Here is a 26,035-nt window from a genome sequence, read left to right as displayed (position 1 = left end):
GCAATAACTCATGTGAATATCTAAGTTAAAAATTAATTAAGTATGAGAAAATCTGATAAATTAACCAATAAAAGTAACCCTTATAGTACAATACCTATACCTGCTATTTAGACTGCTTATCTTCCTTGAAGTTCACATCTTATTCCTCAGTTACAGCTCGAATTGACAAAATCGAAGCTAAAATATTTTTTAAAAGTGCTTATAATTCCACTGAACACACCTTAAGAACAGCTGTTGGGACATTCCACGGAAAATGGACATTTTTTCCCGCACGTGACGGCGCATATATTTCATTAAAAATAATAATTAAAAAGGTAATGAATAAAGTTTTGTTGCATACAACATACCAGACAGCCCGGTTATCACATTCAGAGACTGCAGTTTTGTTCTTTTTAGAACTCATCAGTCTGGAATAATGAATAACCGAGCTGGAGGCAGGAGAAATCACAAACGTATAGGCGCTTTCTTAAGCAAAAATGATGTCCATTGAATTTTAAATTTATTACTTTTTAGTAAAATATGAGGGTCAATCAATAAATAACGAGGCAGAGGCTGTAAAACTGACTTTATTCAACATTCTTCAAAAATATTGACCGAAATTGTTTTAAACACTTATCCCACTGGGAAATTAGTCGTATAATTTCGTGCTCATAAAAGTACTTTGGCTGCTGCTGGAACCAATTACGCAAGCACTCCTTTACTTCATCGCCCGAATGGAATCGTTGTCCCCGAAGTGCCTTCTTGAGTTCCTCAAAGATGTGGGACCATATGGAGATAGATCTGGACTATAAGGGAGGTGGTTCAAGACTTCCCACTTTTTTTCTGCAAAAATTCCTCAGTTGCATTGGTTGTCTGTGGGCTAGTGTTATCGTGCAACAAGATGACAGCACGTGAAAGTTTACCGGAACTACACACAGCCAATGCAAAAAAAGGAACTTTTGCGGAAATTTAAGTGGGAAGTCTCGAACCACCTCTCCCCTATAGTCCAGATCTATTTCCATATGATCCACATCTTTGAGGAACTCAAGAAGGCACTTCGGGGACAACGGTTTCACTAAAGCAGTGCGTGCGTAATTGGTTCTAGCAGCAGTCAAGACTTTTATGAGCACGGAATTATGCGACTAATTTCCCAGAGGGATAAGTGTTTAAACAATTTCGGTCAGTATTTTTGGAGAATGTTGAATAAAACCTGTATATTATAGCCACTGCTTCGTTATTTATTGACTGACCCTAATATATGAACTATCACGTGTGCAACTAAATGGTGGCATTTTCGAGAAATGACTCTGATCTACTTTAAGAAATAGTTTTATATAATAATGATGATGATGAAACGGTGAACCGTAGAGTACAATCCCACCCAGCTATAACATGCACTCATGTTTCTAAACATTTACGCCCATTGCATTGTTTACGCAACAATGCCTCAGTCGTAATTGGCATCATCAAACCCAATGTTTTTCCATGAAAGACTGCAGTATTTCTACTGACTTTCAGAAGTCTCCAGAAAACACTTGGAATTATTGCCACAAATTACTCAGAGCACTTAAGCAGTAATTAATGGGAAAACAAACAACCTTCTACCCGTTGATCTTCATCTTCTTCTCTTCCCAGAACTTAACGCTTCAATACCTCTCTGGCAATTTAACTAATGGGTCTCAGTTTTCTTCATCCAGTTTCTTTAACAATTCACTGTATAATAGTTTCGTTTTAGTCCGCCCCCTCCCCCCCCCCCCCCCCCAACTGAGCTTCACTGAACTATCTAGAAATCAGTAGAAGACATAATTAGAGCATGCAATGGGAAATTAAAAACTTTAATAGTCAAATAGCAAATAATCATTATAAGATCTTACAAATGTAAATTTTCCTTAAAAAAGCACAAATCATATTCACTTAAGTAACTTCTACATGATTTAACATTTTTTAAGTTCAAGTACGTTTTCCTCCCTGTCCTTAATTAATAACCGCAGAATAACGGAAATTATTTCTAAAATTGCTCACTGAATATTTTTCATTAAAAAATTGATCTTGCTCGTAAGTATCTATTAAATCTAAAATTAAATAAAAATTTCTTCATATTGTATGATAAAAATGTAATTTTCTGATAACTTCCTTTCTCATAAGGAAATTCAAATTAAAATTGAATATGCCGTCTTCTCAATTTTTTAAACCATTTTTATTTCCGAAAAGGTCAGAAATACTTATGCAGTTTTCAAACATTTTCAATATTTGATTGAAATGCAAAATACATTCTGAGAGTTTTCTCAAAATTTCTCGCTTCAGGGTCAAATACGTTAAATAGACTCATTCCTAGAATGGGAATAATCTCCATCTTTTGCAAATGAAAAACTTACGCTCCAGTTGAACAACTAATTAGTTCATTATTATGTAAAATAAATTTACACTTTCAGCTCAACCTCAGAAGAGCTATTTCTACAAAATTCAATAATGACTTTCACATAAAAGGCAGAAACATGTTTACTTTGCATGATTAGCATGATTGAAAAGTATGTTTGAAAGGGAAATCTCGTTTTGAAATTCAAGTTTGAAGAATTATTTTATACGAATGTTTGCTGTTAAACATAAATGAAGAAATAGTTTCCTAAGGGAGAATCGTTATCTTATAAATAAAATATACTTTCATAAAATTCTAACATGAAAAGATAGCATCAGTTCATAAAATTCCGTGTTATTTTATCACGTTAATAAGCTGTTGTTTTTTAATATTTTTTTGCATAACTTAAAGCGGATAAAAATATGCAAAGGTATCTATGTACTTTGTCGGGGGGTGGGGAAGATCTCAATAGACCTCGGCAGTTGTTTCCCAGTGAAACGAACTCTTATTTTAAGCGTTTTTGTAGTTTGACCCATCAGTAGTTTAAATGAATGATACTTCAAAAGTTTTTTTTTTTATTTAATCTTTCGTTTATATTTGTTTTATTTACTTTTATTTGTTTACTTTTCTTCATTGTTGTACTTCATATTATTCTTTATTTCTTACTTGTTTCCTTTTTCTTTTATTTATTTGTTAATTTGGCTTTTTTGTTGAATTTCTTTAAACGTGATGTGTTACCTGCATTGACAGATCTCAATACACCTCGGCAATTGTTTCCCAATGAAACGAACCCTTATTTTAAGTGTTTTTGCAGTTTGACTCATCAGTAGTTTAAATGAATGATACTTCTGAAGTTTGTTTATTTATATAATCTTTCGTTTATTTATTTTGTTTATTTTTATTCGTTCATTTTTCTTATTTTCATTGATGTACTTCATATTATTCTTTATTTCGTACTTATTTTCTTTTTCTTTTATTTATTCATTTATTTGTTAGTTTGGTGTTTTTGTTAAATTTCTTTAAACGTGATGTGTTGGTTGCATTGACAGATGCTATTATTACGTGGACAAATTAATGATTTATGAACCTAGTAATAGCATTAAAAGTACTACATTTAAGTTGTACATTAACCAATTCTAATATCGTTTTATTCACTTAACAAAAGCCAATCAAGACAAAATATAGTTTCCTAACCGTATTTGCTGGGCGAAGAGCTCTGAAGCTAATGTGTAATTGGTGAAAATGAGCAAAAACATTTTAGAGGAAAGTATTTGAATAGGTATTTTGTTCAGAATACGTTCTGCCTAGCTGTAAAATTCCTGATAGTAAGAGTAATTGAAACCAAAGAGGGAAAACTACTGTTAAAGAAACTAATACAAATGCTGTTATTTTTTTTATTTCTAGTCAGCAAATAGCATTTCGGGGAAATGATCAAACGACAATGTTGGTTTGCGAACGAAAAAGTGATTTTATTTCAATAAAATATAGCCGTCCGATTGAAATAAGATTGTTAGGTTTACAATTATTATTTTTTTTTTTCGTTTAAAAACATTTTTATATAATCCGTTTTTTTTTTCTTTTTTTGTTTGTTTTCTTTTTCTTTGCCACAATGTAAAGCAAAATATTTTTACGAACAAGCTACGATCAGAATAACGTTGCTATCGGTGTTTCTACAGAAGAGTCAAACTTTTTATACAAATGTGTTTGTTGATAGGGTATTTATCACGACTTCATGAACTGCAGTTTAAAAAACATACTTTTTTAATAAATATGAAAGATTCAATGGCAACTTGAACAAAGACATCGTGAAAACATGTGAACAAACTCAGCTGCTCTTCTGAAACACACACAATGCATCACATAAAGAACAGAATCCGTTAGATTGAAGAAGAAACTCAAGGGTGGATTATTTAACTTTCAAGTGAAGGAAAGAGTTCCAATCACTCTGACAAAGCTTTTGACTCTTTCTTTAACTTTTGGATCATCACACATTTTAAAGAAATATGGCTGGGTTACAACAGAAATGAAGACTCTGGTAATTAAGGTACTTTTTGAACTAATTTCCTAACAAATATTTTTAAACCTTAGTCTTGTAACTCAAAAAAATAAATAAATAAATAAAACAAGTATTTTTCTTTCACTAAGTTTCTAAAGTAGGATGTTTGAGGAATCCTTATATTAATATGTCAAAATCAAAACTGGTCCCAACTTTTTTTAGTACCGGAATCTTAAAAACAGAACCTAATGTCGAACGAAAAGTAGTTCAAGTTTTTGAAACTGCCTAACTATCAGTATTGGCATGCAGCAGGCCTTTTGCGCGGGGTTTTTCGTGCGGCCAGGAATGTGCCCAATCATCGAGTACAAGCAAGTTTTGTGAAAATTGGTTCAGATTTTGTGAGAATTGATAAGAAATGTGTGTCTCTATGTTCCATAAAACATACAAAATTATAACTTTTTCAAAATTTGGATAATTTGTTATTCAACTTAGAAATTGTAATATAATTAATATATTATTTTTTAACTGAAAATTAAATGTACGTAATCTTGAACAAAAACATGACAGTATGCACGCAAATGCGATTTCCCCCCCCCCCCCTTTCCTCTGGCCTCTCAAAGAAGTAACAGCTGAAGTTTTGAAACCTAAGAAAATATTGACGCTAAATGCAGTAGATGCAGCTTAGATATTGACGTGATCAAAGCCAACCTCCTAAAAAAGGATCTCGGCATAAGGCCCTCAATATCAGTAATATAGGAAAAAAATAGATCTGATCCTGAATGAAGATTAAAGAAAGATTTCAACAAAAGCAAAATTAATTTTGATTGAAAATAGGAGTTTCACGAATAAAATTTACCAGATCCAAAGATCTAGATCTGGACTGTAATCTCCAGACTCGCATATGAGGCAGCGAAAAGCAAAGGGATGTTAGTTTACATTTTAAAATTTTGAGTAAAACACGTTTAAAGTCCCGGTCCTAGGTAGACTTTCATTGAACATTTTCCTAAACCATGGTGTACAGCAGCACCTACCAGGGCTACTACTACTATCTCTTCAAGACACAGTGGAGGTTTCCCTACCGTTTGTACTGGTTATCTGGTTTTTTTTTTTTTTTTTTTTTTTTTTTTTTTTTTTTTTTCTTTTGGGCACTTGCATCTCTTTGCCTCTCACTGCCTCATATGTTCCCACATAATTCTTGCTTGTTATCGTAATCTCTACCTCCCATTTAATTTTATACAGGGTGTTCCGTTTTAACCTTCCAGACCTTTATTTTTGCAACCGTTAGTCCTAGATGCATACTTCCAATTGCAAAAATGTTCAAAATCAGATGTAGTGTTAAGATATTGAAAATTTGAAGTGAAAATAAAAATGAGCCAGAAAATAAAAATAATAACTTTTTATACTTGCCCCAGGTCCCCTAACTTTTATTCAGGGAAATATTCTCCATTTAAAAATAATTCCAACACAAAAAGTTTGAAGCTAGTACGACCAATATTCACCGAGATATGAAACGCAGCGTTTTGTGACATACACCATTTTATACTCGCCGTCAATAAAACTTTTTAGGGGAAAATATAGCGATTAACAAGTGTTTAAAATTTGTGTGCGTACAGAGTGTGGTTTTTCTGTTCGAGGATTTGCAGTATGTTTTTGCGTATCACGGCATAATATTTGCATTTATTTTTGAATTGCAATGAAAACTATAAATACTTGTTTTTTTTTTTTTTTTTTTTTTTTACTTTGACAACCTGTCATTCTTCTGAAAGGGCGATAAGCTCCGATCTCATCTTCTGTATGGTCCCTTAAAACTTTAAACTGGAATATCTGCTTAAACTTTGGCCTCACAAGTCAAGTTTCTTGCATCAGTAATAGTTTTCAATGGAGGTGATTTCTCTAAATATAAGTTAGGGGACCTAGGGCTCGTATAAAAAGTTAAATTTTGTATTTTTTGACTCATTTTTATTTTTGCTTCAAACTTTCAATATCTGAACTCCGCATCTGATTTTGAACATTTTTGCAATTGGAAGTATGCATCTAGGACTAACGGTCTAGGACTAACGGAAATAAAGGTCTTGCAGGTTAAAACGGAACACCCTGTATTATATAGTCAATGTGAGTTCTACATAACTGAAGGCATATTACATACCATTAGAAGTGAATACTATACATTTCAGTATGTAGTAGATCCTACGAGCTGCGAGTCAAGTTTTTCAGCGACTACGCTAAGAAGATATCAAATTTTGAATGTATTCTCCGGACTAACTTTATGCAATCGAAGCCAAACAGTGCTTCCCTGTGTTTTATCTAGTAGCAAACTTCTTCGCAGCAATTTTCACCCATTATATGCCATCATTTTTTCCATTCAGTACGAATTCAAGATCAATCGAAAACTTAAATGCCATTTTTTTTCATGTAGGAACTGCATCTAAAGAAGATATTATAAGAAAATACTACTTTTCATTTCCCTGCAATGTTTTGGAGTTTAAAACTTTCAAATTAGGCAACAAAATCATTAATGTGTAAGTCGCATTCTAACATATAGATATCGCTGTTTGAAAAATGCAATTACCTGCACCTTTCAAATGATCCAGAAAAGACTTAGGACGCAGGAAATTTACAGCTGGAGCAATGAATGCAACTGTTAATTCCAAGATCGTGGAATTTTCAAAATAAATTTCCAATTTGTTCAAATTTTCGAAGGGATAATTTATCTTAACTGTTTCCCTTTGCCCCACATTCCCCTACTTTAAATACATAGTTATACGAAAATCTAAATTTTTTTAAAATAATGATCACTTATTGATAAGATACTTTTACACTCAGTTCCGGTATTGATAAGGAGGAAAAGCAGTAGTCTTCCGAAACAAAATTGTTTTTTATTCAGTCGTTTTAAAAAATATCTTTTATGATTCCAGAAATGATTTTTAAAAAAAAGTAGTAGCCGCTTTACAAATGAAATTGTATTATTTAAAATTAAATTCATGCAGATGAATTTTGTTATAGGGTAATTTTCAAATGCATTGACACACATTAGGTTCGGCACAATTTTAAATTTTTGGTTTTATAAACAATAAAACTTTCCTAGGTTTTATTTCCTTACAATTTACAGCTTTCTAACCAGGTGATTATTTGTGAGTTATTTTTCTTAGATTTTAGAAATTCAAAAAAACTTCTTGGCAAGTCAACGTTTTTCTCATGAGTGTTACCTTTTTAAACAATTCTGTAATTTCTTTTCTAAATAATCAAACTAATAAATAATCGAACAAATTTTTATTAAACTATCTTAAATACTCAGTAATAAGTCAAAATGGTATAAATATTTATTTGTTTAAGAAATTTTAAGTATTTGTATTACTGTTTTTCTCATGAGTGTTACTTTGTTTCATAAATAAAGGGTAAAGTTTAAGATAAAAACAGATTAAATTAAACATTAAATGCTTTCATTGCAATCACCTTGAATAGCTGAAAATTTTCAGTACTGAAACCAATTTTTAAAGATTAAAGGAAAAGTTTATTAATGCAAATGCTAAATTTTAACTATAGTAACACTCATGCGAGACGGTAACACTCATAAGAGATGGACTCATTAAATTATTTATTGTAAAGTTTTTGGCAGTAATTCCTTGAAAATATATAGTTATTTAAATACCATATATCTTAAGAATTAAGAGTTTTTCCTAAACAACGCACACAAATTTCATTCTTGCAAACGTAAAACATATTTTTCCCTGAGGGTAACTCTCATGAATTGCACATAAGGACGCAAACTGCATTGAAATTTTGAACTGTTAGATTTGCAGCTCAGTAAAATCTATTTCAGCTGTGTGTAACTAACAAATATTACTTCCTTCTTCAATGCACAAAAAGTAAAAAAGCTGCTTGAAAGCGTACAAAAAAGATTTAGGAAATGTGAATTTTCTAGTCAGGACATGGAAATTTCCATTACTAGCTAACTAAAGTAATAGAAAATGCTTATTAATCTACGATCGTGAAAAAAAGCATTGATTGCAATGATTTAAGTGTAAAACAATGTCTCACTACATGCTTTTGCAATGCCAAAAAAAAAGTTTATCACCATAAAAAAGAACGGATAAAGTCAGGGCACTAAACTCTCAATCGTTTTGAAAATCACCGTAATAGATGTTTCCATCAATAAATTAAAAATACGACATTAACGTCTTTTGAAAAAGTCTCAACTATTTACTAAAAATTCACTTCAAAAGTTATTTTTAAAGACACTTCATTCAGACGAAAGTTGTAGCCCTTTCTGCAGACTAACCCTGTTTTTTTCTTTTAAAATATTATTTACACATTTTTGTAAGGCTAAAAAATGAAACATGAAAGTTATTTCAGTCACTTGATAACTACTTTCTTTTCTACATTTTTTAGAAACAAGGCATCACCATCATGAACACTTCAGAAAACAATAGAAATGACAATAATCCAGCCATAAATTTATCAATAACTAACAATAGAACGAAGCTTTCAAATGAAGGGTGATCGCAAAGAAAGGTTGACTTAAGTCAGACAGAAATATTAGTTTTTCAATTTTGACGAGCAAAAGAAAGTCTTTTTGCAAATTGATTTCTCTTTTTCCTACTAAGTTAGTAAATGTTTTAATAAATGTTTCCAAAAAGCTTTTGAAAGCGAACTGTTTCGGAAATGAAACTTGAGCTATGATACAATGACGCGTTTAGTATCAAAACCAGCTCAATGCATGAATTTTCTGTTTTCCTTTTTTTTTTTCATGATTTCACACTTTGTCGATACTATCCAGCTACAAAGTGATTTAGAACTAATCCTTTTGGAATTTAGAAATTAATCAGGTCGAAAGCTAAAACTCCGTTTTAACTTCAAAACTAGCTCAATCCATGTTTTTACCCTATGGTCACTAGAAGCATACAGGTAACACCAAAACCTTATCACTATAAATTGCTGAAACAACTCCCATTTTCGATTGTAAAAATTTGAACATAGAATAAAACTGAGATATCACAAGATTATAATTTTAATTTGAATGGAAAATAAAAAAAATAATAAATAAAGGACCGAAAAAATTGAGTTATCACGAGAATTTAATAGGAATTTGAATGGAAAAAGAGAAAACATATGTAGACCGGTTTGCTTCAAAACCAGCTAATTCCATGCTTTTACCCTGCCTATGGTCACTAGAAGCGTACAGGTAACACAAAAACCTTATTACGATGAATTGCTAAAACAACTCGCACTTTGATTATAAAGGCTTGAACAAGGCATAAAATTAAGATATCATAAGAATTTAATTGGAATTTGAAGCGAAACTGAAAAAAAATAAAGGCCGATTTGCTTCAAAACCAGTTAAATCCATGTTTTTACCATATAGTCAATAGAAGCGTACTAGTAACACCAAAACTTTATCATTATAAATTGCTTAAACAACTCACATTTTTAATTGTACAGGCTAGCACATGAGGTATCACATGAATTTAATCGGAATTTAATGGAAATTAAAGAAAAACTTAAAAAATAATTTGGATTGAACTAATTTTAATCTGTAAATAATTAACACTACTGCTACTTTTTAAATGAAAGCAAAAATGAAATCGTTCGCCAAATGATCTTCAAACACAAAAGAAAAAATCTTTTCGAAAAATTAAGAGCTGGACAAAATAGGAAATGTTTATAGCGCCTCTCGAGTAACATTTTTAAAAATTGATTCAGCACCCCAAATACACTGGAGTGCAAAAATTAAGGACGAAATCGAAAAATTAGCATATCAGCTGAACGAAGAGGCAGAGCGGACAGAAAGACCAATCAGGAGATTAAGTAAGGTGATGTACGGTAGCACATGCGCAGATATGCAGGCAGACGTAATGGGGGAGTGTCTGAGTAGTATAAAGCATGTTGTCGGTGTAAGATCAGTATTTCTGGCAAAGAGATTGCACGCCGTATAGCAGTTAAAATCACACCGAGTTGCTGCCTCAGCGAGAAATGGCGAATAATCAATCTGTTAGACGACATCTGGATGCTTTTATCCGAGGTCGAATCATTGGGAAGTTGGAGGAAGGCCGCAGTGTGACAAGTGTGGCTGCAGAGTTCGGAATTGCTCACAGCATCGTTTCACGACTTTGGAGACAATTTCAAACTACAGGAACAGCTATCCGGGGGTTCAGTAGTGGTCGTCCACGAGGAACCACACCCGCAGATGACCGGTATATTGTCTTACAGGTCAGAAGAAACAGGCGGCAGACAGCGGGAGAAATCGCTAGACACAGGCGACTGGACGACCGATATCGCGTTTTACCGTGGCCGGAAGACTGCACGGTGGTGGTCTGTTTGCACGACGCCCTATACGGTGTGTATCTCTAACGCCTGCCCATCGGAGAAAGCGTTCTCTGTGGTGCCGGGAACACCGGAATTGGAGAGACAATGAATGGGGACGAGTACTCTTTACAGATGAGAGCAGATTTAGTCTGAGTAGCGATTCTCATCGCATACTCATCTGGAGAGAGCGGGGAAGCCGCATTCATCCCTCTAACATCATTGAAAGGGACAGGTATGGAGGTCGCGGTGTTCTCGTTTGGGGAGGCATCATGCTTGGTAGTAGTACATCTTCGACGCAGGTTCAGTCAACGGGAAACGTTATTGTAACGAGATTCTTCTTCCATATGTGCGTCTTTTTAGAGGCGCTATGGGTCCGCAGTTCCTTTTCATGGACGACAATGCGCCATGTCATCGCACAGTAGCTGCCGAACAGCTCTTAGAGAGTGAGGATTTTGAACGTATGGATTGGCCGGCACGATCTTCGGATGTCAATCCCATCGAGCATGTATGGGATTTTCTAGGCAGACGCTTGGCAGCTCGTACCTTACCATTAGTAATGATTCGGGAGCTTCGATTGGCGCTGCAAGACGAATGGGCAGCAATGCCTCAACAACTCATTGACACCCTCATTCTCAGCATGGGCAGACGCTGTGAAACCTGCCTAGCAGTCGGGGGAGATCATATCCCCTACTAAAGACCGGATGTTTCTTGCTGGACACATATCACAGGGATGTTTCGGCCTTCAGTCGCATTGAGCTCCATGCTACTTTTTCAATAAAGCTTCTTTTTATCCCTCTGATTTCTCTTTTAGTAAGTGTTGCTTACATTACACATGTCCTTACGTATTGGGGATCTTACGGTATTAAATGTGTTGATTTGGAAAGCTTTTGTACAAAGTTATATTGAAAAATCCGTCTCGTCCTTAATTTTTGCACACCAGTGTATATGCGATTTAGACTCAAGGAAGAAAGATTTTATGTTGATACACGGCACACATAAACTTCATTTAAAAAATATTATACTTATTTCTAGCATTTGAGGCGTTTAGTTTGAAACCGCACAATCCATGAATTTTCAAAAAAAAATCTTTCGTAATTTGAAATAATGTGTTGTTTATTTTTTACTTAGATTTTCTTTATTTATTTGTGTTATTTATTGTCGTTTAGGCTTTGGAATATATTTTACTCTTACTGTCAAATCCGTTACTAGTCTCTACCCATGTTATCTGTTACCATGTTAGTGGTAACAAATTTGACGACTTTCCAAATTCCTTTTTTTTTTTTTAATTCAAACAACTTCTACAGTTTAAAAGATGATTCTTCTAGTTAAAGGGACACAAAACATAAACCATGTAAGTAAGTTTCAGAACTTTTTACTTATTCGTGTATCCAAAACCAATTGAATGTGTCTGGTAACCGACTTGATACATTGTCCCACAAATTTCATTAACCTTTCACAAATAAATAATAATAAAAATAAAAGCAAAAGTTATGAATTAATTACATTTTCTGCTACATCTGACACACACATGGCAGCCTTTTTTTTTTTCTTCTTATAATGGGAAATTCAAAAGGTTAAAAAAATGTCCTCCTTGAGTACTAGTATGAATTTATTGAAAATAACCCAGCTCCCTATTTCGAAAGACGCTCGTTTTATAAACATATAAGTATAAACAGAAGCCAAGTCGAAGAAGCAAAAAACGTACCACCAATTTGTAAACTGTGATCAATGAAATTTTGGTAATCTGATTGTTGAATATAGCTCATTAGGTAGCTAAAAGTAAGCATTGAAATATCATTTTTCCAAAGGTGTCAGTAGTTGGCTACCAAATCTTTCCCCAACTTAGGGTTACACTGCCAAATGATTGACAATTTATGATGCGACATATCAGTTTACCTTCCGGTTTCATTACTTCCATTTTACATTAATTTTACCTTAATCGTGCTAAAAGAAATGTACCTATTTGAGTAGTATTATTCGTTGAAAATTGAAAACAGAAATCTTTCACGCAGACAAAACTTACGATGAACGCTTATTATGTAATTCAAAATGCTGTCAAGTATATTTAACCACAAATAGAATATATAAGCAATCATAATATTCGTTGTTTAATAATTAATCTATAAAAATAACAATATTAATGATCAGCGGGTCTATGCTTATTACAAAATTAAAGCTATAAGTGTACGTAATGCGTAAGTTTAGTAATACGACATTTTAACTTTTTTCATAAAATACATGTAAAATGCTCACAGCTACAAGACAGCACATATCACATACAAAACACGGAAAAAAACGCTCTCATACTGACGCTTCGTCTTTTACTAGAAGATAACAAATAAAAGGACGATTAAACGATTCCATTTGCTAAAAATAGGGGTAAGGAAAAAAAAATCGAAAATTAAGCAGAACAATAACTTTTGGCTTTTTGCTAGTGTAAGAATTCCCCTCTAGAAGGAATAAACTATCTCAAGATCAGATATCTTGTGAAGAGTCAAACACCATGTTCTCAGAGTCTCGGTAATAGTCTTCAGTTTCGCTCTCACGTTGATATTGTGCGTGTTACAAAACGCCAATAATACAAAGAAAAACGACAATAATATTAATGGTAGTGGTAACATTAATAATGTGTTTAACATTTCTTCAAAGGTACCATTCTGAAATGATGCCTAAAACAATGAATAACTCTTTGGTTTTTCATATTTTTCTAATTTTTTGATCTAAAACTACTTTCAAATATAAAAAATTAAAATTTTAAATGATTTTTGGTCGAAAGTAATAGCTAATATTACAATATATATAGTATAATTTGCTATAATCATTGTTCCGATTAATTAAACAAAATTTCAAACTCATGATAGCACAGCATGTGTTATGAAAGCATATTTCTGTTAAAAACATGTGAGCTGGTTTTACCTCTTTTTACCATTCACATAAATAATGTTCGTAAAATTCATCAAATGTCTTTTTCTATCAGACAACTTAAATGCACATTAACTTTTATTAATGAAGAGATTTTGTTTGAAAGCTTTCATCTTAAATGCTTTCAATGTTGAGAGTGATAGTAATATTGATTAATGGATCAATAAAATTCGGGAAAAAAAATTTTGTAATTAAAATTCGTGTATTAGTGATTCAAATTAGAAGCATATTCAAATATTACGCAAGAACAAGCAATTGAAATTATTCCAATTAATAAGCTTTTTTAATACCAGTAAGCTCAGTTATGAATTGCAAATTCGCCATTAGCTGACAGAAAATTAGGAACTTTGTTTTTTTTACTCTGTCTAGAAGTATAAAAGTTTAGCAATTTCAAAGAAGACTAGTTTAAAGGTTAAAAATAACATTTAAAATCAGTAAGCACTGTTTTGTTTAATGTGAATAGTTTGAACCTCTTTAGTATTAAACACTTAAATAGTAAAATAGATTTGTGCAGTTTGAAATATGTCTTTGACGAAATTTTATTTTACGTTTTGTAAATTCAAACGGTAAATCTTCTCTCCCATTTCCCCTAAGCGTTGTATATGTTAAAAAATATCTTTGTCTTTCTGTGGATATTATACATGATTTTACTGTTATTGTTACGTTTGTTTCCGAGTGAAAAACTTGTGTTTGTCAAAGTTGATAATTTTAACCGTTGTAATCATATAATAGTTATGACCAAAACTTAAATCGAATGGGAGCTCACAGGAACTCAGCTCCTGTTCTTCTTTTCAATTTTATGCAAACGTTTACAAATTTTGAAAGAATCCAAGCTTTTCCTTTTTCTTCCCTAAATTGACAAAGTTGATCTTACATTTCAGTTTAGAGCTTTTACATAGGGTGATATGCTAGTATTAGACCACTAGCTAGTAAGTGATCACTGGAGCCCAAAAATGTACAAAACGAGTAGAAAAGAGTAGATATTTTTTAACTGACTGCTAGAAAAACTTCTGGCATCCCATGGGATGCTCCCTTACGCATAGTTTGTAGTTGTAACTAAAGTTTTGATTAAAGGTTAGGATGGAACACTTTCAAAGCCCTCTAGGACGTTTCAAGAAATTCATTTCCCGTTTTAGCCAGTATTGTTAGGATATTAATTGTTTGATCTTATTCAATCAAGTTAAATATAATTTTGTGGTGATATGCATATTATATACAGTGCTGGCCAAATTATTAGACTAAGACTATTTTTAAAGCAAAATCTTTATTGATTACATAACTATAGACACATTAACGAACAGTAAAATAATTATCTAATATTTAGTATGCATTCCCTTGTTTTTGATAAGCATTTTAAGTCTTTTTGGGATACATTTCACAAGGTTTACACCATTTCTTAACTTTTTAAAAAAGGAGGTAAAAAATTGTTTATACTCACTAATATATATACTCACATACTCACTAATTACCTAAAACTAACTTTAAATACAACAGAACACACTAATAAAAAGAACTAGTGAACTGTTTAAGCTGATTGAGGTTATATTCCTGGTAGGTAGATAAACAAAGAACATAAACAAAGCAGACAGTGCTGCCACCTGCAAACATTAAATTATGCTAAAATAACGTAATAATCAGTATACGGTATGTACTGTACTTTTACAGTAACATAAATAGTATTTTAGTACAAATAGTGCACAAAAAACAAAAAAAAGAAAACTCTTTAGTCTAATAATTTGGCCAGCACTGTATATTTTTATTTTTTAATAAATATACAAGTTTTCATCTAAAAAATAACTATATTGAGATGAATGGGTCGTCAAATACCAACAGTCTAAAACGGTATCGGGGCTAACAATCAAATAGTGCAAAATAATCAATCAATGAACTTTTGTTAGTGTTTCTAATAATAAAATAAAAGTTTACGATTGCTTTGTCCATAAGTTTTGTCAAAGTTATTATCACTCATATAAACCATAAATTTTACTGCAACTGTCATTTTTTTACGGTGAGCACATGTTGTACTTTCTTAGGTCAATGTATCATTCTTGTTATTTTGAAACGTTAATTTTTACTTCTCAATTTTTGTGTCCAATAATTGTTTAAAGTCATAGTTTTGCTTAGAGTTCAAACTCTTTTCATAACTTTTATTAACACTAAATACCTGATGAAAAGAGCACTGATTGGAACAAGTAAAAAGTTATGCCATAATACAAAAGCAATCATCGACAAATAAATTATCTATACAGTAAAAAATGTAAACACTTGTAATATTAAGTGAAAAATGTAAGGAAATACAATGTAAAGTATAAAAAAGTAAATAATTAATGTATAGCATAATAAGGCCTTTTTCGATCATCAGTAGAAACTTACAAATGAGAAACTTCAGTCTAAACAGAATGGAAAAACTTTCTAAATCTTTCTTGAAATACGTAATTTGCATTGTGTGAAGATGATTATGACAGTAAAGAGAAGTAGCTAATGAAGCGAGCTTTAAACTCAAAATCCAGTCACTATAAATTATTACTTACTAGATTGCCCTAAAGCTGCCTTATAGCTTTAATATAAAGATAATTTTAAGAGGTTCATTTGGTCTTTTATGACCATTATAGACCATATGAACCATATATATATATATTTCTTAAACTATCATGCCCAAATCTGCCCTTCAATAATTTATATAGACAGATTTTTGGACACTAGTTTCGTCAAAACCAAGCTGAACAGAGATTTTCTTTATTTCAATCACTTTTTATACAGGCACATTTTATTTCAAATTAGTATTTTTTTATGAGTGTTGTGTGCTTATGCTTGTACAATTTATCAAACCGTTATTTATTTGGAATTTATCACAATGTCAGCTATAAAGTGCAGGTAACTTTTTAAATAATTTCAATTCCTTTGTCTCTTTTCCTCAATATTTTTAATGGTGTTGCCGTCACAGCGTCATGAAAAAATCAATATCTTGTTCTTAATCGAATCTTTTATGTTATTTTGTAGTGAGATTGCCATCAGCAAATAAGAATGAGTCTTTAAACTATCCTACCCCAAAATGACACCCAACACTTTTCAGTAGCGAAATAAGTGAATAACAATCTCCGTGACATTTGGACATTATATACCTGCCATCACCTCAAAATGTCAATATCTCTTTACTTTTGGGTTCACATTGTCCTTAAAGATAACGATGTACGACATGTATTGCTTTAAAAGATCGGAATCTCCGAATGTGTGGTCGAATATTGATATATCGCTTAATCGTATCATTTCGTCAATACCATTTCTTTCAGTAAAATGGGAATTAGAATTCTTCTTTCGTTTGCGTGAGTTGCTGTCTTATTAGTGACGCAAAGTTTTAGTAGCAACTTGAGAGAAAACTTATAAAAGAAAGTATATGACTGCGCTATTGATTTATCTCTTCCTCATAAGATAATTTATTATATTCCTACTATTGGGCATATCGACCGCTATTTTATTGCCCTATTTTGTCAAACATTTTTAAGGAGGTGTAACGTATTTATAATGAAATGGTTTACGTTTCAACAATTTTTCAGAAAGCTATTCATGATCAAGTTAATTTAATCTGACGAACTTGCTTAATTAGCCTTAAGTATTTTTCTACTTTTGGTCACTTAGTTTACATTGAAAAAAATCGTTGGTGAATGTTTTGATGAAGTTTAGGGGGAAATTGATGGGGAAAGATTCCAGTAACCACTCGAGTGTCAAAAAAAAAAAAAAGACAAATGGAAAGTGTCGGAAAATATGCTCGTTAATAAATCTTCCTGAACCTTCAATGCAAAACGTTGATCCAAACTCATCTGGTATGGCAACTGTGCACATAGGCGTCCTTTCTGACAATGGACGCCTGTTTTTCCCGAAAAAAGTCCTGTACGGACTTTTTTTTTCCAGAAAAAAAAAGGAACATTGTTCTTATAAATATCGAGGATGCTGAATCTGATGGTAAGGGAATAATGTTTCGCAACTTTCTGGTTTTCAAGATATACGCGATTGAAATATACATATAACGGTGTACTTAAATGGCAGAAGTCTCGACGTATCGAGAGGTTGAGGAAATTTTTCATCCTTTTAAATATTAGAACTAAATTGAAACTTCAAGCATATTAAACAAAGTTTTTAGCTTCTGGTTTTAAGAGGGAGTCAGGCAGTCATTACTGTAGATCAAAGCATTAGAAATATGAACCTAATCTTACATGATATTCACTCAAAAATAGGAAGTCTGGGGATTTCAAAAACGCACTTATAGGCTATCTTTGGTGACGTATAATAAAGGGATAAGTTTTGATGACTTCTCTCCCTTCCCATGTCCCTATCTTCTTTTGTTCTAATAATTGATAAAAATACTGTGAAAACCCTTCCTTTGCTTTTCTTTTCCAAAGCCATTTGAGTGCTTTGGTTTCCACGATGAAAATGTTCACTTCAGCCTGATATTTTTATTTGTTTTAATTGCAAGTGTTACGGGTGTCAGTAAAAATTACTTTTAAGATTACACTGATGTGGTACTTTACAGTTGTATCTTAGGTTTTTATCCCGCTTTTTTAAAGACTAGATTATATATGCAAATAAGAAAAAAACTTTTTTTTTTATTTAGAAACTCGAGAATTTCTGTTGATAAAACGTTCCCCCTACACTCCACATGCACCACAAAAACATTTATTCAAATTAAAAAAACATTAAGGTATCCCCCCACTTGGCCTAAAACTTTTAACTTTCTCCAAAAAAAATGATTTTTTTTCCATAAATATTTTTAAAAATGTAAGGAAAATTTTACGAAATTATCAAGTTGAAAAATATAAACAGTGAAGTAAGTAATAAGTGTTAAATAGAAATTTTTACTCTCCTGCAATATTTAAGTCTCCCATATAGTACTCAAAGATATGGATTTTTTTTAAAAGGTGAAGTTAAATTTCTGATTTTAAATATATATTTTTTTTATTATTCATTTGCAAATGTTGATCTGAAAATGTGTTCGCTAATAATTTTTGAACTTTATATTTTATTTAAACTTATATGTAAGTTTTTAAAAGATAAGTAGAAAAAAAAATCAATTTTTTGAAGAAAATTATTTTTAGATCAAGTGTTGGGAATCCAAATGTTTATTTTTTTTTAATTGAATAGATATTTTTGTGGTACATGTGGGGAGGGGGGTATAGGGCAACGTTTTATCAACAGAAATTTCGAGTTTTTAAAAAATGTTCTTTTTATTTTCGATTTGCTGTAGCATACAAGTGCTGGTTTACACTTTCAGACACAAGTCGGCACGGATTGCCGTTGTTCAAATTATATGAAATATTTTTTCAAAATGTTTTGACATAACAGGAAATATATAAGAGGGTATGCGACTTGAAAAATCAAATTTCATTTTTTGTGGGACAGCCTAGACCCACTTAATTTTTTGTTTATTTACTTATTTTTTGAAAAGTAGCGAAGTAATGACTACATTTCAAAAGTAGTTTGTAGTTGCTACATTTTAAAAAAAGTAGTTGTAGTTAACTACAATTGTAAGAAAGTAGTTGTAGTTCGCTGCAAAAAAAATGCAGTTTTTCCGACCACTGGTCCCTAAATAAAAACGTATGGTAAAAGTATTAATTTTATAAATTTGAAAAAAAAAAAAAAGGTTCGAAGAAATATGTAAAATAGTGGCAACAATAAAAATTGTATATTATTATTTTTAGAGTGGGGACAAAACTCATAATTTTGTGGATCTCACAGACTAATTTCAAAAAGGGTCACCGAGAACCAAGGCAGAACCTTGTCAGTTTGGTTACAGGATCCCGTCCCCCCTCCCCATAAAACTTGTTAAAATATATTAAAGTAAACTCCCGATTATCCGTGAGCTGCTTATCTGCTGGGCGGATTATCCGCAGCCTTTCACACTTAAAGAAAAAAAATATATATAAAGTGTTTCTATTTTCTAACAAACGCAACATTCATTTCAAACATTATATATATATATATATATATATATATATATATATATATATATATATATATATATATATATATATATATATATATATATATATATATATATATATATATATATATATAATTTGAATTCTGACACTTCATTTTGAATTCAAATCATGTTTTTCGCAATCACGAGTTGCGACAGGACACTACTCATTAGAGGCTATTGTTTCTAAAAACGACTCATGTCCTCCCAAGTCTGCTCCTCCTCCTGGGCGGTTACGTGTGTGTATGTGTGTAAGGACTTGTTTGTGTGTTGACGTGTGTGTATGTAGGAGTGTGTGTATGCAGGACATGGACGCCACCGCCTAGGGGTAGGGGATTCCGGTGGATACTGCTGCTAGTGGAGACTAGGACCAGAGAAGCAGCTCCGTCCTCCGGTGGACGGCGGTGCTGCAGAGGCCCCTGTTCCATTCTGAAAAAGGAACCGGACATCAAGGACGGTCAAATGAAAACAATAAGCAATTGTGATTGCTCAAAAAACTCGGTGATGATAAAATGAAAGTGATAAATACACACGTTTGAACTTAATAAGTGCAAAATTTATTTTCAAGCATTCTTTATTTCTTTTTTCTTCCTCCCATACAATGACATCAAAACCTCAAAGGTCACTGATATCTGACATGTTGAAACTTGATTTTCAGATCTACACAATTTACTGATCTTTAGATCTACCGTATTTACTAAAATCTTCACTAGTGAAGAGCATAAACGTTTAACCGAACTAGCCCTTGAAAAAATTCTCTCCTCCTGTCTTTTTGGTGTTGTAACCTATTCATCTATTGTAATTAATCTGTTTGCACGCTTTGCTCGCATATGTGTGTAATCCGTTTGTAATAACGAGTGGCCCTTTTTTACTTCCTTTTACACAAAAGGAAGTACTGTATTCGCGAAAAAATTTTCACTCAAAAATCGACCTTAATTTCCATTTTGCTCACCCCCGAATGTATGTAGAGATTTTTTTTTCGACTCGCCCACACGTGGATACATGCCTAGGAACGTACAGACACCCGAAATATCCATTTTGACGATCCCCGAGTTAATTACAACGAGTTTTCTCGTGACGTCCGTATGTACGTACGTATGTGTGTATGTATCTCGTATAACTCAAAAACGGTATGTCCTAGAAAGGTGAAATTTGTTACGTAGACTCCTAGTGGGGTCTAGTTGTGCACCTAATTTTTTTGGTTGCATTCGAATGCTCTACAGGGGGTCTTTTGCCCCTTTTCGGGGGGAAATCATTGTTAATTTCGATGTAAACTCAAGTCGTGTTATAATTTGGCGGACACTTGGCGATATATTGCCAGTTTTTTGGTCGCCAAGTTTTGTCGCCAACTTGGCGACAAATTTGGCGCTTTTTTTTAAATCTGGTTTTTATTTGGCCACTGTTGGGGGTATTTAGAGAGTGAACTATTGAATCACATTAAAAATGACAATAATGGGGAAATGACATTAAATTGGAGTAAAAGGAAATCATGTCACGCACTCATCAGCTCGTTTTTTTAGCTTTGCCACGCACTTTTTACATACATTGTTATCGTTTTAGTTGTAGTTTAATTGTGTGAGAGTGTATTGAGCTTTTAACGCCATTGCATACACTAGCAGTAATTTTTAATGCCGTACCTATTTTCACTGGATCTCGTTTTATATACAATACAATTTTTTTAGCGAAAGACAATTTTTTATCTTTAACCCTCATTTTAAATCGTTTTTTCGCGTTATCGGCAGTACTTGTGCCACCCAAATTCCACGGATAATCGGGAGTGTCTGTATATTCTACTCCAATTCTAGCTATCTTCTATATCCAAACTAGCTAATATAGGATTAGGAGGAAATGGGTAAATAGGTAATTAATTGGCTGACAGGAAGGAAATAAAGAGTAGTTGTGAGAGGAAATCATTCTAAATATGGAGTTATGTTTTAAGCGGGGTTCCTCAGTTTAGGGTTCTTCTGTTTATTATTTTTATGAATGACATTAATGAAAATATTTCTGGAAACATAAATTGTTTTGCTGATGATGTAAAAGTTATGGGGATTGTAGGGACTGAGGAACAAGTAAAACAGCTTCAAGAGGGTTTAAATCATATTACTAAGTAGACGGATGAGTGGGGTATGGCAGTTAATGTAGGGAAATGTCAAGTGCTACACGTAGGTCATGGAAATAAGCGTACAAGTTATTATTTACAGGATTCGGTAGAGCAAGTAGCGTTTCCATCTCATTATTTTATTACTTCATTTGTGTTATTTATTGTTTTTAAGTATTCATGTAATGCGTGATATTGGTCTAATTTTTTGATGCAGATCGTCCGGTGGCCGGGCACGAACACTCGTTTTTCTGGTTATCATTCGAACGCTCTGCCGATCGATCTATTCAGCTCTATCGACAGGGCCGAAGCCAGGGGGGAGTGTTACCCCCCCCCCCCAGTTTTTTTAGAAGTGGGGCCGCCAATTTCATTTCAGTAAAGCAGAAAATGAAGAAAAAGGGAAACTCTTCGTCGTTTGAAAAAAATAAAATAGTAATTACAAATTAACAATTGAAAAAATAGTGACAAAAAGTATTTTTCTGTAAGATTTGAATCGAAAACGTAATCTTAAAATGCAATCTAGGAACATCCATGATTCTCTTTTATGAAGATTATCTAAATAAGATCCGCGGAAGCGGAAATGTACCAATGTACGTTTCAAACATTTTTCAACGCAAAAAAAAAAAAGAATTCAATACACTCTTCACTAGGCCGCAGAGTGGGTATGTATGCCTAGTCGGAAACAATGGGCCCGGCTCAAATTAAAGTATTGTGCATAGAGTAAAATTAGCATAATTGGAGGGAGGACCGGCGACAAAACTAACATAATGCACGCTTTGTCGCTGGGTGGTCCTAGTTATACAACCATGCTTCATGGTTCTTAAGATTTAAAAAAAATAATAAATAAATTAAAAAAAATTAAATAAATAGAATAGCTTTATAGGGGCCGCCGAAACATTTCCATGTGTAATTTTTTCGATGAAAAATATTTTCCTGAAAATCATTGTTAAGTGAAGAAAAATGCATAAGCCGAAATATATTTCAAAAAAAAAAAAAAAAAAACAGTTTATGCAAAGAGAGATTCAAAGAATTGTAATGAAGACACACTAGAAGTTGTAAATGTTTGAATGTAAAAAATTGTATATTGTAAGTAAATCAAAGCTTGATCAAGAGATGCAGGAGACATTTAAAATAGAATAAAGTGGAATAAAGACCTAAAGTTCTGCTACAATATTTTTATCCATAATTAAAATTTAAAATGAAAATAGGGATGTAGCCAAACTGAGGGAAGAGTTGGGAACTCCAAACCCTTCTTTTTACGTCCCCAAATCTAGCCTGGAAGTGAGTTTTTAAAACTAAGGATTTGAAAAAATTCCGGGAAAACATTCTCAAACCCCACACCGGCGCGAGCCCATTCAAACTCACCTCCCCCCTCATCAAAGGTTGGCTAACAACGTTTTCGGTTTCGGAGCTTTAATTTCAAGAAACTGACGGTGCACTTAATTTTAACGAAAAAGGCTACAACCGCGTTTTTAAGGCTTCAATTTCAAAAAATTTCGGAGGGATGGCCCTCGAATCTCTCTTTTCCTTAATGTCACTATAGATCAACATTTCTTAATTTCTTTGGGTGGAACCTTTTTTAATGCTCACTTTCTTCGTGGAACCCCCGGTTTTTCGACCATAGTTTACAGTGGCGTAGCCAATATTCTGTTTTAGAGGGGGCTCAGGTTCTTACCCCAAAGAGACTATCACGTTCACTATTTGTCATTGAAGCGGTTATAAGTAGATTTCATTATAGTTATTATTTGTTAAAAAACCAATATGCTGATATTTGCAATCATGAACATTTTGAAAAGGAGTAAACAATCTCAGTCACAATCTCAGGATGCTTACTTTGGAGGGTGAGTTAGCATTAGACTGTAGGCGTGTAGATGGGGTAAACACTCCAGAGGGAAAGGGGGAAGTTAGCAAAAAGGAGGTTGGCATTAGCTGTGTGTTAGATAGTGGGAATATTCCAGAATTAAAGGAGGAAGTTAGTAAAAAGGATGTGGGAATTAGCTGTGTGTTAGATAGTGGGAAAATTCCAGAGGTAAAGGGGAAAGTTATTGCTGAGGCGACTGACTGGGAAACAAAGGGTATAATTTTGGGAGATTCAATGGTGCGTGAGGTGGGAAACTCAATAGGCAGAGTTAGACGTAAGGTGGCTAGATGTTGTTTGCCAGGGGCTCGGGTGAGAGATGTAAATAGGGTTGCTGAAAAGAAGGGGGTATTTAATAAAGAGGATGTAGTTACTTTGTGGGTGGGAACTAACGATGTAGGCCATAGTAACAATGATGAGTTTACAAAGGAATGGGATTCCCTGTTGGACAAAGCAACCAACTGTTCGGCAAATGTCCAAGTGGTTGGTTTGCTTCCCAGGTATGGAGTGCATAGGAGTTGGTTAAACCAACGGGCTAGGTGTATGAACCTGGTACTCAAGGAAATTTGCGTTAAGCGTAGTATCAGGTTTATTGATGTGTGGAGTAGATGTAAACGAGATTGGATTGCTAGGGATGGCCTACATCTGAGCTCTGCAGGGGTCAAAATGGTTAGTGGTTTGGTTTTAGAGGCTTCAGAATCAAAAAACTAAGTTGGAATGGGGGGCATGGTTTAAGGAGCAGAATTCGAAAGGGTACTAACTATCGGGATTTTAGTAGAAACGGAAATAGGGTGGCTAATAAGAGAAAAGATTTTAACACTTGGGATTCAAGCAATCGTGCAGCATTAAATAAAAGTAAGATGGGCTTACTTAAGGTTTTTTATACAAATGCTCGCAGTATTAGGAACAAGATGGAAGAATTGAAAAGCATAATTATAGACGAGAGGTTGGATATTATTGGAGTTACCGAGACATGGGCTACCGAAAGTGATGATGATTTATTATCTATTGCTGGGTATAATTTGTTTAGACAAGATAGAGTAGGTAAAAGAGGTGGTGGGGTTTTATTTTATGTCAGAGACACTTTAATTTGCAATGAATTGGTAATTAATGATAAACCTAATGAGATTGATATGATTTGGCTGGAGTTGATTAGTAATAAGGGCAAAAAACTACGTTTGGGAAATATTTATAGGCCACCCAACTTAAGCCAGGTTCAAGACGAACAGATGTTTAGTATTATTAGTGACATTTCTAGCAATTGGTCAGTCATCATAATGGGAGATTTTAATTTTCCAGGAATTGATTGGAATAATTTTTACCATAGTAATAGCAGAGAAAAGGATTTTTTGAAAGTAATTAGTGACTGTTTCTTAGATCAAATTGTAACTCAGGGTACTCAACAGGACGCGATTTTAGATCTAGTTTTCTGCGACATGGAAGGCTCTGTTCAGGGGTTATGTGTAGGGGAATACATTGGAGATAGTGACCACAACAGTATTAGGTTTGGGATTAAAATTTGATATGCACAAAGTAGAGAATTTTAGGTTTGTGCCCAATTTCAGAAATACTGACTTTGTGGCACTTCGGCAGAGTTTGAAAGCAGTTTTTTCTTCTGGATTGGACAATAGCGATGTGAATCTTCAGTGGGCAGAGTTTAAGGAAAATCTAGCGAATACGGTTAGGGATCATGTTCCTTTTAGGAGAAAGGGTGTCAACACTAAAATTTGGCCAATGTGGTTCTCCAGGGAAACTAAAGACGCTCTAAATTACAAGCAAGCTGCTTTTCATAGGTTTAGAGAAACAGGTCACAGTGCAGATAGGCTCCAATATTGTAAGGCAAGGCGTAAATTTAAGTATTTGGTACGGATTCAGAAAAGAGAGTTGGAGCAAAGACTGGCAGATAACATAAACAGGAATCCCAAGAGGTTTTTTGCATACGCTAATTCGGGGAAAGTTCGAAATAGTCATATTGGGCCACTGGTTGATGAGCACGGAATTTTAATTCAGGACGATAGTGATATTGCTAATGTTCTTAATAACTTTTTTTCGAGTGTTTTTAACGATAACTGTATCTCAACAGTTGACACCAACAAGACACAAGCTATAGTACAGCTTGAGGACTTTGTATTTTCCAGGGATGACGTTTTACTTCATTTGAAAAAAATTAAAGAGACTAAGGCTCCGGGGCCAGATAATATTTATCCGAAAATTTTAGTTGAATGTGCAGAGGAATTAGCAGATGTAATCGCAAACATTTTCAATGCTTCTTATAATTCGGGGACAGTGCCAGAGGACTGGAAGCTGGCTAACATTACACCGCTCTTCAAGAAAGGGTCTAAAGGGAGTGCGGGAAATTATAGACCTGTGAGTCTAACTTCGGTGGTTTGCAAAATTTTTGAAACATTGATGAAAATTAAGATAGTAAATTTTCTAGAGACTAATAATCTATTGACTAGTTTTCAGTACGGTTTTAGGAAAGGTAAATCTTGTGCAACTAATTTATTACATTTCTATGACAAAGTTACCATGGCTTTGGACAATAAGAA

General features: G+C 33.3%; 1 protein-coding gene across 1 annotated transcript in view; it reads left to right on the top strand.

The window, feature by feature from the left end:
- Positions 1 to 4,238: 4,238 nt before the first annotated feature.
- Positions 4,239 to 26,035, top strand: part of LOC129231494 (phosphatidylinositol 3,4,5-trisphosphate 3-phosphatase TPTE2-like) — a 94,215-nt gene continuing 72,418 nt past the window's right edge. The window contains 1 exon segment of the mRNA XM_054865823.1: positions 4,239 to 4,379. The gene's annotated coding sequence lies outside the window, so the exon portion shown is untranslated.

The sequence above is a fragment of the Uloborus diversus genome, chromosome 10 (genome assembly GCF_026930045.1).
Source record: "Uloborus diversus isolate 005 chromosome 10, Udiv.v.3.1, whole genome shotgun sequence".
Taxonomy (NCBI): domain Eukaryota; kingdom Metazoa; phylum Arthropoda; class Arachnida; order Araneae; family Uloboridae; genus Uloborus; species Uloborus diversus.
This window is presented reverse-complemented; position numbering and strand designations above follow the sequence as displayed.